This window comes from Malaclemys terrapin, chromosome 4 (assembly GCF_027887155.1).
Source record: "Malaclemys terrapin pileata isolate rMalTer1 chromosome 4, rMalTer1.hap1, whole genome shotgun sequence".
NCBI classification, from domain to species: domain Eukaryota; kingdom Metazoa; phylum Chordata; order Testudines; family Emydidae; genus Malaclemys; species Malaclemys terrapin.
In genome coordinates this window covers 141,743,566-141,755,248 of record NC_071508.1, presented here as the reverse complement: position 1 = coordinate 141,755,248, position 11,683 = coordinate 141,743,566, and positions in this window count along the sequence as shown.

Below are 11,683 nucleotides of genomic sequence, written 5' to 3'. Positions count from 1 at the left end.
TCTGGACCCCCGGGGCCTCCATCCCCAAAGGGGTTGATGCCACCCTGTTCTCTAGACCGGAGTGACTCTCAGCCAGCATGAAACAAGAGGGTTTATTGAGAGTTGAACACAGCACAGGAAACTCTCAGGGCCTCAGGCCTGGCCTCCCTCAGCCCAGCACATCCCAGTCTCTCTGCCTCCAGGTGGGCTCTGCCTGCTCCCCCTCTCCAGCCCCGAGCCCCCCTGTTCCCAGCTGGGCATCTGAGATCACCGGCCCCAGGCCCCGCCTCTGTCCATTGTCTTCTCTCCAGGTAAACAGGATTGTAAACCGGGGCCTCCTCTCCTCGCTTCTGTCCTCTGGCTGGAACCGGCTGGTTAGGTCACTGGGTCTTCACTCTGCAGCCCATTGTCCACCCACTGGCCAGAACCAGCTGCGTCTCCTCAGCTGGGCCTCCGGGTCCCCAGGTCGCCAGGTCACCGGTTGCTGGGGTATCCATCCTCCCGGCCATCGGCTGGGTCCCCAAGTCCTCTCTCCGGTCCTCTGCAAAACACACTCCCTCTCCCCTCACCTCGTTAAACCAGTAACACCCAGGGAAACTGAGTCCCACTCCCTCCTCATGCAAACCATTGAAATTCCACAGAAAACAAGAAAAACCCCCACTTCGTCACACATGGAGAAAGAGATTTCAACATGGAAGTATTAGGATGGAAGTTAGTCCGTGAGGTGGCTGACAAAATCTGGGAAATGTGACTTTGCTGGTGTGGGCACATACAGAGGATGAATGAAGAGGACCTGGCAAAGACAGCATGGCAGGAGAGGGTGGAAGGAAAGAGAAGCCAAGGAAGGGATGTATGATTGCATCAAAGAAGATGGTAAGCAGGTGGACCTTAGTGCTACCTCAGACAGATGCAGATGGTGGACGCTTGTGTGACAACCTGACCATAGTGGATGGGATAAAGGGAAGAAGGAGATTGGAAGAGGGGAAATTTCAGTTTAAAAATGTGACGGTTGGAGAACCATTCTCCTAACAAGGTAGCTACGACATTTCCTCTGCCACATCCTGTCCTTCTTTGCTTTCAGGCCCTGCTGTCACTTTGAATCAGCTGGCTTCAATGTTCCCAGAGAAGGCTGCCAGCTCCTGCTGCTTCTGCTATGAGGGAGGGGATTGTATTTGCAGTGCCTGCCTTCTTTGAAATTAAGTAAACTCCCCTGCGCTGCATGGCCACTAGAGGTTATTATTGTAAAGATTCTCCTGTCTCCACATCTGGTCCTAATAAAACAACAGTACAAAGAAACTTCCTCGTTTCTATTTCCTGAATCAACAACACGGTCATGAGATCCGGATCAGCTTGGGCCTGGTAATTTTCTGCAATTTAAATGCCATTTCTTTTCCAAGCAGGAAATGCTCTGTTTGTAAACAGTTAGTTTAATAGGAGATCAATTCTTAGTCCCAGGCAGTATCTTCATTAAGATAAAAGAATGAGGAGCACTTGTGGCACCTTAGAGACTAACAAATTTATTTGAGCATGAGATAGTTAAAGTTCTATTGTCTTTTAAACCAATGCTAATAAAATGTTACAAGTTTTAAAAAATTCCCTAAACAGTAGGAACTCAGGGAATTCAGTTAGCATTGCAAGCCAGTTTGCAGTTGGGTTTCAAAATCAGCCTTTACCAGTGGCGGATTAATGATTTTGCCACCCCTAGGCCCTGAAATAATTGTAGTCCTGCCCACCCCTGGCCCTGACCCGACTCCACCCTTTCCCTGCCCCCATTCCAATCCCTTCCCCAAAGTCCCCGCCCCAACTCCGCCCCCTCCCTGCCCCTATTGGATCCCTTTCCCAAATCCCTGCCCCGGCCCTGCCTCTTCTCCCAGCGTGCTGCATTCCTCCCTCCCTGACCCGCAAAACAGCTGTTTTGCCGTGCAAGTGCTGGAAGGGAGGAGAGAGAAACAGGACGCGGTGGCGCGCTCGCGAAGGAGGCGGAGGTGAGCTGGAGCGGAGCTTCTCTGTAGGTGCTCAAATTTGCCGCCCCTGCAAATTTTCCACCCTAGGCCTAGGAGATAATACGCCGCTGGCCTTTACTCTACCCAGGTATCACAGCCCAGTTTTTACCTATGTGTAGGGGACCCTATACAATTGCCCTATGTCTGTCCTGATGAGCAGTGTGGTCTTTAGCTGTATACTGATAGACCATACCCCTGTTCCTCCAGCTTATATTGGGTACAGAGAAGTTTCTACTAATTATTCCAAGGGGGTCAGCGTAGATCCTGGGGACACCTGGCCTCCATGCTGGAAGGACTCCCAAATTTGTCAGTAATTGATGCAACTGAGCGGGGAGGGAGAGAACAGGAGATGATCAGGGTAGATCCCCGTGTGACCTGGTGGCTGCCTTGGGGGGATGGGAACCTAGCAGTTGCATACTGCCTACCATTCAAGGAGACTCCCCCCACCATGTGTGAGATGGCCACCATGTTGGCTGACACACCGGGGAACCTCCTGAGGTAAAAGCATGAGATGCTGCAGCTTGAGCTACAGAGCCACTCTTCTCTAGCTGGGGCTGTAATAGCCTCGTGTCATCTGCAGATTGGGCAGTGAGGGGGACCTGCCTCACACTCTCATCAGTGGTTATGTATGCTACAGGGCAGTCCCTTCTTCAGCTGCGTCTCCCCTGTGCCGGGATTGCTGTTAGCACAGCTCCAGTGGCCTGCCCGCGCCTTCCTTTCTGCGGGGGTATATTTAAAGTTGCTGCAAAGCAGACATCTCTTGGGGCTTTATTCTCCTTGCAGGATACGTGTAGCAACCATTGAAATCAGTGGGGGTTACCCACTCGCTGTGCGGGAGAGGTGGAGAGAAGAGGGCCCCTCGAGTGCCGGGGCTACAAAGACTTGCTGGTGGGGCCAGGGCCAGCTCTACTGTTTTTGCCGCCCCAAGTAGCGCGCCGAATTGCCGCTGCGGATGGCGGAGGCAGTCCGTGTGCCGTGAGGGCGGCACGTGTGTTTTGGCAGCAGCTTCTGTCTTCAGCCGGAAGACAGAAGCTGCCGCCGAATTGCCCCCACGGGCAGCTGACCATAGAAGCTGCGGCCAAATTGCCGCCGCCGTGGAAACGCGCGTGCCGCCCTAACGGCACGTGGACTGCCCCCGCCGTCTGCGGCGGCAATTTGGCGCATTGCTTGGGGGCAAAAACACACGGACTGCCTCCCCTTGCAGATTGCCGCCCCAAGCACCTGCTTGGAAGGCTGGTGCCTGCAGCCAGCCTTGGGTGGGGCTGCCCTCCCCTTCCTCATCTATTGCAAAGGTTCTGGCATGCAGAGGTCCGGTGTGCATTACAGGTCCGGGTTGCACCTTACAGAGCTAACTGGCACTGAAGGAGCTGTTGGAATCTCAATGAAATTGAAGGGCTCAACCAGTCCCCTGATGACGTTTCTCTCCATAAACCCTTGTACAAATCAGCATGATTGGCAGGTGTTTAACACAGGACCAGCGCTGGAAGAGCAGCGGGGGAGTTGCAGGTCAAGACTTGGGTGCATTGGGGCAGAGAGGAGCTTGCACAGAGCCTGCCTGGGCTATGTATAGCAGGTGGTTATTCCCTCACTTCATGAACATTCAGCTCACCAACAAAGATTAAAAATGTGGGCCAGCATGGGAGCACGGTTTAACAGTGTTGCACTTTGGGTCACATTTTTAGGGAGGCAGAACCCTACAAGCAGAATGTAATGGGCACATATGCCCCCCATTTGCCTTCACAGTCACCCCAATTGTGTAGGAAACAGATGGATAGTTGCCTATGACAACTAATCATTTGCACACGTTTAACTCATTTGCAAGCAAACTGCTGGTAACCGTGCAAGCAGTTTCTGGTCCCCACATGATCCTCTCTCTCTTTTAAAAATGTAGCTATCAAACTGGGATGGCTTTTATTGTCTGTGTACTGTACCTTTAAGTGGGGGTGTCAGGGGATGAATCACTTGGTGATTGCCTTGGATCACTCAATGATTGCCTGTTCTGTTCATTCCCTCTGAGCCACCTGGCATTGGCTGCTGTTGGAAGACAGGATACTAGGCTAGATGGACCATTGGTCTGACCCAGTATGGCCATTCTTATGTTAAATTTCTAAGCACTCTCCCAATGGTCAGTCTTCAGTAGTCCTCTTGTTGGAGTACAGACCATCAGAAGGGGTATTCACACTGTACTCTCTTACAGAGACTTGATTTTTGTGCTTTCTTGTTTTGTTGATCTCTTAAGCTTACCTTCTGGCAGAGCAATTTTTAATGATCTGTTGGCCCAACGTGGGGCGCAAAGACTATCTTTTATCATACACACACCCACACACACAGAGTTAACTATGCATCATCCCTTGCGTTCATCTGGCTGGAAATGTGGAAAATTGTTAAATGCTATTTGTTCAGCATTGATGGTGTGCTTAGCATGGCACAGAATTCAGAGGACACATTCCTTTGCTTTTGGAGAGGACAATGCAGGACGTGACTTCTAGAAAGGCAGTTTCCCTCTGTTTCTCGGAGGATGGAATCTTTCAAAGGTGATGCTCAAGTAGCTAGGTATTCTAAAGAAAATATAGAACCATGTACAAGAGCCCTCCCCCATCCCTCAGAGTTGCTGCCTGTGCACTTTAGTTCTCAGGTGGTTGGTCTTGCTACCAGTTCCATCGGCAAGGGTTGCGTGCTGGAAATTGAAATTGGACTACTTTGTATTAATAGGGAGCAGTTATTATTTGTATCACAATAGCACCTAGAGGCCCCAACTGTAACCCCATTTGCTAGACCCATAGCGTGAGAGAGTCCCTGCCTTGGAGAGCTTTACAATCTATATAGATAAACTGGCAAAGAACGAGAGGGAAAACACAGGCACGGAGAGGTGAAATGACATGCCTAAATTCACACAGCAGATTGATGACAAAGCCAGGATTAGAACTCGGGTCTCTTGACTACTAGTCTATGGCTTGGTCCACTAGACCACACTGCCCCAAGAGAATAATGTACTGGAGAGGTCGAATCCCTGGGACTGAAAGACAGGAATTCCTGGGCTCTACTCCTGGCTTTGTGGCCTTGAGCAAAACACACAGGCTCAGATCCTCAAAGGTATTTAGGTGCCTAATTCCCATTGATTTCAATAGGAGTGAGGTTTGAGGATCTGGGCCTTCATCTCTCTGCCTCAGTTTACCTGTAAAATAGGGATAACACCACCTATCTAACTCACAGGGGGTACTGTGTGATTTAAATGAGGTACAAGCATATAGGTTTTGATTCTTATTTATACCAAGTTATTTATGCTACAGCAATGTAACGGGGCCTTAGAATGAATGAGAGTCAGTCCCTGTCCCTGACAATGTAAGATCCAAATCAGAACAGTTCAATGGGACTTAAGCATGTGCTTCAGTGCTCTGCTGACTAGAGAAGCTTAGAGATAGCAGGTGGGTGAAATAAACAAAGTAGTGGGCAGAGTGTGGGAAAGACAAAGCACCAAAAATATTAACGGGGCCCATACATATCCAGTCTGTTACCCCCTTTTCTTTGGTCTAAAGCAAAAATCAAATCACTCACAATAAAGTCTTCCCTGTGAATTTCTTTGGAATGCTGATAATAAAATAGCACAGCTGACATATTTAAAATGGTATATTCCCTTTCAGGCTATTTTTAGAATTGACTTGAAAACTGTGTATCCATTATATTCATTCTTGGCTGCATTATAACGGTGTTACTGTCTTTTATAGGGAACCTTTTCTTGTTTTTCCTGCCCTCAGTGGAGGAGTTTGATTTAGGCTCAGCTGCCATGCTCCACCTCAGTCTATTTAGCGCCATCAGAAATGTTGCAATGTTGGGCTGCTGTTAAAGAAATGGTTCCATGGATATCAGTTACAAACCCCTGTAAATTCTTCTGCTGCCGGAGGCAGCTTCCTGTCCCTGACCAGAGGGATTATAACAGGATTAGCCAACTGTTCAAAATCTCATGTGCTTTTTAGATCTGTTTGTAATTGCATTCCACAATCATATGTACACTTTGGCCTAAATCAAAGCCCACAATTGGCAACTGGCCTTATTGAATCTTTGGTCCGTACAGTGTACTTGATCTATGCTAGGAACACCCATTGAGCTGCACACAGATGGTACATCCAGGGCCGCCCAGAGAGAGGGGTAAGTGGGGCAATTTGCCCCAGGCCCCGCAGGGTCCCCGCGAGCCCTGGCCGAGAATCCCTTCCCTGGCTACTCACCCGGTGGCGATCTGGGTCTTCGGCAGCACTTCGGCAGCGGGCCCTTTACTCGCTCCGGGTCTTCGGCGGCACTTCGGCGGCGGGCCCTTCACTTGCTCCGGGTCTTCAGCGGCACTTTGGTAGCAGGTCCTTCAGTACTGCCGAAGACGCGGAGTGAGTGAAGGACCTGCCACCGCCGCCGAAGACTCAGAGCGAGTGAAGGAGCTGCCGCCGCAGACTCGGAGCACTGCCCGGTGAGTACAAGCGCTGCAGTGGGTGGCACCTTTTTTTATGGCCGCTCCCCCGCTTTGCCCCAGGCCCCCTGAATCCTCTGGGCGGCCCTGGGTAGATCTAGGAAGGTACAAGGTCCTTTGTAAAGAATGAACTAATCCAAGTCTGCCAGTCCCCCGCCTCGTTAAAATCCAGCCTAAAGACCCACTTCTTCTGTGCGGTCCACACATGACAAATATTCAATTAGGGGACCATTTTCTTTTCTAGTTTATTCTAATTGAGACGATAAATAGTCTTATGGTTAAGGTGTTGGGCTGGCTTCAGAAGATTTAGCTTCAGTTCCTCCCACTGCCATAGACTGTCTATATAACCTTGGGCAAGTTGCTTGGGGAAGACTGAAGTGGCACTGGCATTGTGTACTCCCAAGACTGGGTTTCAGTGATTAAAACATCCCAATGGTTATAGCTGCCTGCTGTGTCCTGCATGATAGCTGTGAAGCAAAGGGGGAAAAGTTTCCACCAGGAAAGATGGTGTGGCCGTCTGCTGAGTTTGAACAGCCAGACAGAAGGGCTATTAGAAGAGCTCAGCATGGAGCTATATGGCTTAGGGAGGCTTTGAAAGAGCATTTTAACAGTGAGCCACAGTAATGCGTTGTGGTGTACTGGGCCGGACCTGGCTGTGTTCTTTTGGGACCTGTTAGGAATTGTGTGGTGCTTTGTGTACATTTATGATCATGACATGGTGTTTGTCAATGATGTTATGAGTTGTCACACTGTATGGTAACAAGTAAGCGTGTGCTTTTGGAGCTGCTAAGCACCCTGCAGCATATGATATGAACTAATAAAGATGAATTCTTTCCCAAATAATATAATTTTATTTAGTAACAAAATCAGTGCAAAGAAAAATCTGTGCAATTTAAAAGAAAATACATTAAAAACTTAATACATTTAATAGAACAGGACTTATCCAGGGGAAAGACCATTCATGTCCATTTGAGCTGCACATACAGCAACCAGGGCTTTCACAGGTCAGTGTATGTGAAGCTGTGGTTGTCCTTAATGGCCTCTGGGGCGGAGTGCTAGGGGTAGGGATGCAGCCCCTGATGCCATGTGGAATGTCGGGGTGGGGGTCTAGAGAGGTGCTGTAATGGAGTTCTCCAGGGACTGCAAAGAGAAGCAAGCCCATGACTGTTGAACCAGGAGGTCTGCAGCATCTGAATTTGCTGACAGAGAAGCCTCCTTATGGCCTGCTCCATCTCCCTCTCCTTTTCCTGCTGGACTCCTGGGCATTTCTCCTCCCTGCTCTTTCCTTCTCCAGGGCCAGCTGTCTGCAATGTTCCCTGTCCAGGCCCTGTGCTCATGGTGGGATGCAGCACTGACTTGCAGGATCTCATTGACTCCTGAGTTCTCTTCTTTCTCCTTGTTATCTGGCGCAGGCGTTCCACGGGGGTGGAGGGGGAGCCCCTGCTGGCCGCATCGGCAGCAGATGCAGATAAAACACACAAGGTTACCGTAGTCAAGATAGGCACAATAGAAAGTGAAAGTTAAGATTCGGAACTCCTTTCCTTTGCTCCCCTAAAGTTTTAAGCCAGACGTGCTCACTGACACGTCAGCTTCAGCAGGCTTGTGCGCAGTGCCACCCACAGTGAGGATGGCCCGCCAGGTGTGAAGGAAATGAGGAGGGAATTGCTCAGTTGCATGAAACGATGTGTCTGTAGGGCAATGGCATTACCATTTCCACAGGCTGGGGGTGATCTTAGCTGATATCTCACTCCTGAGCTTAACAAAGGCTCAGAAAGCAAAGCTGCTTCTAGCATCCTGAAGCCACCTGGGCTCATATGTCACCTGCCTGTTCACTTTGGCAGGAACCATTGCAGTAATTGCTAACTGGCGTGGGAAAGTGTCCTGCCAGAGGGGGAAATACAAGGCTGCAATCCCTAGAAATCTGTGGGAGAGGATTGCAGAGTACCTCCAGTAAAGTTTTCATTGAGATCTCAGGAGGATTCTAGGGCCATCCCTGAGTCCATAAACAAATTGCTCCTCATTCCCCACCGACCACTTACCTCCATAGGGGAATGCAAAGCAGATAACGACTCTACCTCTTCTAGTACGAGTAAATTAATGAAAAGTCGATAGCTGTATCTGTTAAGTTGCCACCAGTACATCATTGTAGTGAAAAATATATTTACATAATTACCCGGGGTTCCTCCCCCTGAATCAGCGGTCACCCATGCTCAACTGACTGGACTGTGGTAGAGTCTCAAACAGGTCCCGGTTCGCCGCATAGCTGGACTCCCTGGTCGCATGTCCCCTATTCTCCTCCACCTCCTTCTCATCCTGGCTGTTCAGGGAAGGGGCCTGTAACTCGGGCTCCTGGCAGGTATCCACAGTGGTGGTGGGTCTCTACCTAATATGGCATGCAGCTCTTTGTCAAAGTGGCAGGTTTGTGGCTCAGCACTGGATTGACTGTTCACCTCCCTGGCTTTCTGATGTGCCTCGCACAGTTCCTTTGCTTTCACGTGGCACTGTTGCTTGTCCCTGTTGTACTCCTCCTGCATCCCCATGTGCAAGCTTTTTCTACAGCTGGTCCACAGTGGTGCTGCACAGCTCAATCTCCCAGCAGGCCCAAGAGGTGCAATACCTCCTGTCTGCTCCAAGTGTGTAGCCAGCGTGGTCAGCTGGGAAGTTGCACACAACAGTGGAGACCTGCTAGGTGTGCTCACCAAGCTGCACAATCAGGAAAAGGCATTTCAAAAATTAGAAGGGCTTTAAAGGGGGGGGTTGGAGGGTGGAGCTTCTGATCTCCATGACTCCTGGGCAGAGGAGTTCACAATTGTGACCAGAGCGGTCAGTGTTGGGAATTGTGGGACAACTGCTGGAGGATAATTAGGATCAATGTAAATGATGCAGTGTCTACGCACGTGCTCTGTTGACCTCAGTCCATTGCCCATGATTCAGCACGTCTTGGAAAGGTTGTGTTACTATGCTGCTGTAACGGGGCACGTACATCGGTGGGAGACACTGGTCAGAGTCGCTGTGGCCGGGGGTGCTCGGCCGGGGCCAGGCCGGCGCACTCGGCCAGAACCGGGGCCAGAGTGAGCTGCTTGGCCGGGGCTGGACTGGGCCGCGCTGCACCTCCCCGGAGCCCTTCTCGCGCCCCCCGCCACCCCAGCTTACCTGGTGCTGCCTGCCCGTCCCTGCTTCTTTTCAGACTTCCCGCGAACCTCTGATTCGCGGGAAGCAGGGGCAGGGGAGGAGCAGGGGGCGGAGTGTGCAGGAGAGGGGAGGAGGGGGAAGTGAGCTGGGGGCGGGGTGGAGAGCTGCGGCGCGGGACCCGATTCAGCCGATTCTGCTGAATCGGCCTAAAGCCGGCCCTGCCCCTGCCTAGTGAGTGCTGTTCAGTTTAGGGTGAGTCCCTCCATCGGGGTTTGCCAGGTACAGTTCTGCTGCGCTCGATTCACACAACAAGGATAACAACCTTTAAAAATTTTATTAAGATGTTAAAAAAAGTGAACAGAGTTTGAGCATAGAAATTTCCGGTTATCAGGGAATAACGTACAGATTCTCGAGGGTGCAAAGTTTGGTTTAAGATCAGGTGGCATAAGGAATACATAATCTGCAATATCCCCGAATGGGGGTAAAAGGTTGATGGGTCAAAGTACAGGCATTGAGATATGAGGGTATGAAGTTCATAGAGTGGCTATCTTCGGCTGTGGAGTATAATGAGTGGATATGATGATGAGGATGGATTGACCCTCATTTGGTGAGATTTAATGTTCAGGGAGTTTATGGTTCCAGTTCATATGATCCAACGGAGAAGGTCCCTTGGTCCCTTTCTCATAGTGGGAGAATGATGTCACTCTGGCTCACGCCTCCTGGTACTGTCGGTGGCCGGTGATGTGCTCAATGTAGATGTCCCTGGACCATCAGATGGCGTCTGAGACCATGAGGCACCGCATGAGCCATACGTAGTGTCAACCGTCCGCAGCACACGCTTGTTGCAGGGGTCCCAGGTGCCCAGGGCTCTGACAATCAGGGCGTCCATCTGCACCTCGTAGACCTTCGCTCTCTGGGTGTCAGCCAGGGGGGCGTACTTTTCCAGCTTACGAGCTCAGGCTTCGCGAAATGCCAGGGTACTGTTTTCAAAGGAGACCGTGACATCGACGAGGATGATCTTTTTCTGGGCCTCATCGGTGACGACCACGTCAGGTTGTTGCTGGCTGTCGGTACCGGGGATGGTGCAGTTCACTGAGAGCTCCCCAAGGCGCGGCGCGATGGCTTTCACCAGGCGGTTCTGGATGGTGTTGTGGCACAGCTGCCAGGCTCTGGAGTGGGGTTTGCAGCTGCACAGGACGTGAGGCAGGGTTTCGTTGGAGTAGCCGCACTTCCTGCAACGCTTGTCTCGGTTCCCGTGGCAGACGGCTTCGTTGAGCGGACGCAGTTGAGCTGGGCACGGTGGATGAACCACCAGTCGGCGAAACGGGTGAAGCCACCCCCGGCGAGGAAGTGATTGCTGGCATCCCACTTGCTGGTCAACTCAAAGGCTTTACCCCTGGTCTGGTTTATGCTTCAGGGTTTCCACGTACAGCGAGTGGATGGCGGCCTTCAGAGTTCTCTCCAGCAAGCCCCAACGCTCGGGGTGACGATGGTGTTGTCGTTGGACCTGATGTGCGGCACCCGGACTCCCAGCTCCTGGCACTCCTCGCACCACTCCCAACGGCAGCCGATGCACTTCCCTAGGTGACGCGTGGCGTTGCGAGTGCGGGACCACAGTGAAGCAATGTCACGCCCGTCCCGTCCGAATTCCCCATCCAGGGAGCCGCTCAGGAAGGTGGCGATGTCTTGGTTGGAGGGGGCTCTGCCAATCCGCTTCTCTGTCGCATCACGCAGGGCATTTGCCGCAATGTTCCTTACCGTGGCGTTGGGACATGTCAGCAGGCGGAAGGCGTGGGTGATCACTGTGATGTCGCACAGGTCACCCATGCGGGGGACGTTGGCGTCGCCGTGCCTGTGGGTGATGTAGACCAGCTCGTTGCTGGCTCTCTGGGGAAGGAACAGCCACTTCTTCACCAGCTTCTGGATGATCTTGTCTGTCTTGTGTAGGGGCACCTTTGCCACAGCGGATCCCCTTAGGGTGAATGAGATGCGTGGGATCAGGAAGGTGTTCAGGGCGTTTATCTTCTGCCATGGTGCCAGCAGGGAGGCATCAATCTTGGCGGCGTCCTGCAAGATCTCCTGGATGGTGTCCTCGGGTGTCTGCCGGACACAA